Below are 4,832 nucleotides of genomic sequence, written 5' to 3'. Positions count from 1 at the left end.
CTAGCCAGTCCCAGGACAGTGTGAACTCACTTCCGTGAGGAAAGCATTAATTCCTCTTAATAGACCCAAATACCTCTCAAAGGTACCACCTGCCAATACTTCCACACTGGGGACCAAGACAGGCTGGCTTTAAGAAAACAATGTTGAGAGCTTCACTCTGCACAGCCCTATAGACGATGAGCCTTTGGACTGATGTTCCTTGTTTGTTTGTTGCTTTTGGTACAAGGGATTGATCCCAGAGACACTCAACCACTGAGCCACATCCCCAGCCTTTTATTTTTATTTGATTTAGAGACAGTCTCACTGAGTTGCTTAGGACCTCAGTAAGTTGCTTAGGCTGGGTTTGAGCTCACGATCTTCTCACCTCAGCCTTCTGAGCAGTTGGAATTACAGATGTGCGCCACCGCCTGGCATGTTCCTTGATTTCAACACATCAAGTCATTCTCCCTGCAGAAAACCATTTCAGATATACTGAATTTAACAGATTAAAAGTAAAACAACTATCTTCTCTTCCCACCTAGTTCTCTATCTTGATTGGTTAGGCCACAACTTGAAGATCACCTTTGATTTTTCCCCTTTCCTTATATGCACACCAATCATGTTGGAGGCACTTCTGACATTTCTATCAAATCATGTTCTACTACCATTACCGGGCCACTGCCTACACACCTCCCTTAATCCTTCCTGTCTCCCCTAATGCAAGATATTCAGAGGGACCAGAATTAGCTTTCGAAGAATGAATGTCATTCCTCTGCTCAAAAATTCCTCAAGATCTTCTTTCCCTACAGAACCAAGTCTAAACTTCCTTGTATAACATACAAGACCTCAAACTGGTCCAACTACCATTCTCTGCCTCTTTCATCTATTCAGCCCAAGTCTCTAGTCATTAGCAGAACACCTTCAACCTCTAATGTCCTTTTTTATTGAATGTCCACCATTTGCCACAGGTATTGTTCTACATGTTAAGATTAAAACTATGATAGACAAGGTTCCTGTTCTCATGGAGCCTCCATTTCTCACTATACTCTCAGATGCAGTTCAAATCTACTTTCACTGAAATTCTCTGCATTCCATAATGAACATTAATTAACTCCCTTGACTTTTATACTTCTAGAGTATTTGGCACAGTTTGTCTTGTGTGACATCTGTATACCCAAACAACATTTTTATCTTCTGTCCCAGACTATAAACTTCTTGAAGATAGAAACTAGGTAGTCATTCATTTATGATGGCTCCCATGGTGCCTTTAAGACCCAATGTTTCTTAAATTACAGCAAATCTCAGTCTGCTTCCATTTATGTTAAAAAATAAACACAAAAACGTGAAGTTTTGCCTATTTTAAAGAAATGTAAGTACTTTTTGGAGGGAGTATAAATTAAAAATTTACAGTGGGAAAGACTTAAAAACTACTCACATTATTAAAGCCTGAATCTAAGATTTAAAGTCCACATGGCTACCTTATATTAATGATTCTATACCACTCCTTAAGAACAATTATTACCTAGAAGCCACGCATTGTGGCACATGAATTTAATCCTAGCTACCTGGGAGGCTGAGGCAGGAGGATTGCAAGTCCAAGGGCAACTCAGTGAGACCCTGTATCCAAAATGATATAAAAAGGCTGGGTATGTAGCTCAATGGTAGAGTCCTTGCTTAGCATGCATGAGGCTCTGGTTTAATCCCCAGTATTAAAAAAGAAAAGAAAAGGTACTATGATCTACAAGCTCAGAACTTCTTGAGTGGATTTCTAATTCACATAGTCATCAGCCAGCAAATGATTTCCCATCCTGCACCAGAATTCTAATTTCTATAAACATCAGAACACTGCCCATTAGTCTCTAAGGAGGACCATGCAGACCAACAATGAACAGTCAAGCCATTTACCAATGTCAAAGGCAAGAAGAGCATTAGAAAAATAACCTGTCAGCTTCTACCTGACCTCCTCCAGTGGAAAAAGTTTGATTAGGAGACAGATCAACAACTGTTTACCATTTTAAAAATTAGAATTAGAAATGATGAATTTGTAGCTCAGTGGTAGAGTACTTACCTAGCACATCTGAGGCACTGGGTTTGATCCTCAGCACCACATAAAAATAAATTAAAGAAAGAGGTGTGGGGGGCTGAAGTCGTGGCTCAGTGGTAGAGCGCTCGCCTGGCATGTGCGGGGCCCTGGGTTCAATCCTCAGCACCACATATAAATAAAGGTATTGTATGCAACTACAACTAAAAAAATAAAAATAAAGAAAGAGGTATGAGTCATATATGTAAGAAATAAATAAAAAAAAGAGGTGGGAGATTTAAAAAAAAAGAAATGATGAATTTAAAATCTGATAACATAAGGAGTTAAAGACTAAAGAGAATTATACAATACACAATCCTGATTTGGACAAATCAGATATATAAAGAACATGTTTAGAAAAAATAAGGTCTTTTTTTTTTTTTTTGGTAGTGCTGGGGATTGAACCCAGGGTTTTGTGCATGCAAGGCAAGTACTCTACCAACTGAGCTATAGCCACAGCCCAAGAACTTTCTTTTGGTGCTGGGAATTGAACTCAAGAGTTTCATATTTACTAGGTAGGTGCTCTGCCACTGAGTTACAACTCAGCCTCACAATTAGGAATTTTGAATACAGATTGGTATTACGTGATATTCATGGATAATTACTTTTTTTGTGTGGTACTAGGGAAACTCCAGGGGTGCTTTAACACTGAGCTACATCCCTAGTCCTTTTTATTTTTTTTTTTAAATTTGAAACAGGGTCTTTTTTAAATTGCTGGGGCTGGCCTTGAACTTATGATCCTTCTTTCCTCAATCTCTCAAATTGCTGGGATTACAGGAATGTACCACTGCAACCAGCTCCCAGGGATTATTAATTTTTGTTTGGTCTAATTTGTAAGGGGAAAGGTGTATTTTTTAGAGAGGTAAGCCAAAGTATAGTATGGATAAAATATTAATGTTATTTTCTTTAAATCACTTTAGTTTAAAAATAAAGACATAAACCAGATGTGGTGACACATGCCTGTAACCCCAACCACTTAGGAAGCTCACGTAGGAGGATTTTGAGTCTGAGGCCAGCCTGGGCAACTTGGTGAGATTCTGTCTCAAAAAATTTAAAAGGTTGGGGACATGGATCAGAGGGAGAGTGTTCCTAGGTTCAATCCCCAGTAACTATTAAAAAAAAAAAAAGGCCAAGCATGGTGGCACACGCCTATAAACCTGACATCTGACTCAGGTGGCTGAGGCAGAAGAATCACAGGTTAAAGGCCAGCCTCAAGAAACGTAGCAAAGCCCTAAACAACTCAACAAGACCCTGCCTCAAAATAAAAAATAAGGGGCTGGGGATGTGGCTCAAGTGGTAGCGCACTTGCCTGGCGTGCGTGCGGCCCGGGTTCGATCCTCAGCACCACATACAAACAAAGATGTTGTGTCCGCCAAAAACTAAAAAATAAATATTAAAAAAATACTCTCTCTCTCTCTCTCTCATTCTCTCTCTCTCTCTTTAAAAAAAAAAAAAATAAAAAAATAAAAAAAAAATAAAAAATAAAAAAGGGCTGAGGATGTGGCTTAGGAGTTGAACACCCCTGAGTTTAATCCCTAGCAAGCCCTCCCCCCACCCCCCAAAAAAAGGTGAGCCATAAAATAAATCAACCAGTTACTGAAGTATAACATATCAGAGAATTCTTTCCAGCCTCTAGTAGCTTATGGTCACTTTATCAGTAGGCAGCTGTATTTAGATGGGTCAGGTTCAGGTCACTCTTCCCTACTACAGAGACTGATGAGCCTCACAAGCAGGGAAAAAGGCTTGGGGTGCCCAGTCCGGGGAACCAGGCATTAGACAGCACATGAGGGGCCTCTTCTGGGTATTTTTTCCTAGCCTCCTTCTATTCTCTTACTCTGTTAACATCAAAGTGAGGAGAAAATAACCAGCTTACCTTACACTGCATCACACCAGGAGTCCTGGTAACAGAATGAAACCACCTTGCTTCCAGTTTAAAAAAGACTATACCTCTTTGACTGGAATTACAAATAAATTTCAGGTTTTGTATTCTGAAAACCTGAAAACCCAGTTTGACTCTATTTTGGGGGGGGGGGGAGGGAAAGCAGTACTTGGGACTGAACCCAGTGATGCTCTAATGCAGAGCTATGTCCCTTGGCCTTTTTATTTTGACACAGGTTCTAAGCTGTGGAGGATCTTGCTAAGTTGCCCAGGCTGGCCTTGAACCTGTAATCTTCCTGCCTCAGTCTCCTGTGTAAAGGTGTGGGCCACCATGCCCAGCCCACAGTTTATTTTTTTTTATTTTTTATTTTTTTTTAAAGATAGAGTGAGGGGGGGAGAGAGAGAGAATTTTTAATATTTATTTTTTAGTTTTCGGCGGACACAACATCTTTGTTTTGTATGTGGTGCTGAGGATCGAACCTGGGCCGCACGCATGCCAGGAGAGCGCGCTACCGCTTGAGCCACATCCCCAGCCCCCCAGCCCACAGTTTAACTCTTGATAATATCACCTAAGCTTTTTCCAGCCTACCAGGCAAGGGAGAAAACAATTCTCAAGCATTGAAGCATCTTGGCAAATACTTTAATAACACACACTGTCAAATCCTGGGATATACAGTCCTTGAAACACTGCCCACACTAAAGCTGCTGAAATGCATGTTCCTAGGTCTTCCATCTAGTTTTGTAGCCTCACAGTCCTTTAATAGAACTGGGTTTGCAGTACCTTATCCTGTCCACATCCCCACAGGGAAATGTTAATCATGCAGATTGTTGACGCTCACTACCTCTGCAATGGCAGGGGCTCTTTATGATTAAACCAGAATGGAGAAAAACAGTA

Source organism: Marmota monax, unplaced genomic scaffold, assembly GCF_021218885.2.
Source record: "Marmota monax isolate L192 unplaced genomic scaffold, Marmota_monax_Labrador192_F-V1.1 WCK01_AAM20220418_F8-fsc00131, whole genome shotgun sequence".
In the NCBI taxonomy this organism is placed as follows: Eukaryota; Metazoa; Chordata; class Mammalia; order Rodentia; family Sciuridae; genus Marmota; species Marmota monax.
The sequence above is the reverse complement of the archived record's forward strand: the minus strand, read 5'-3'. Positions refer to the sequence as shown.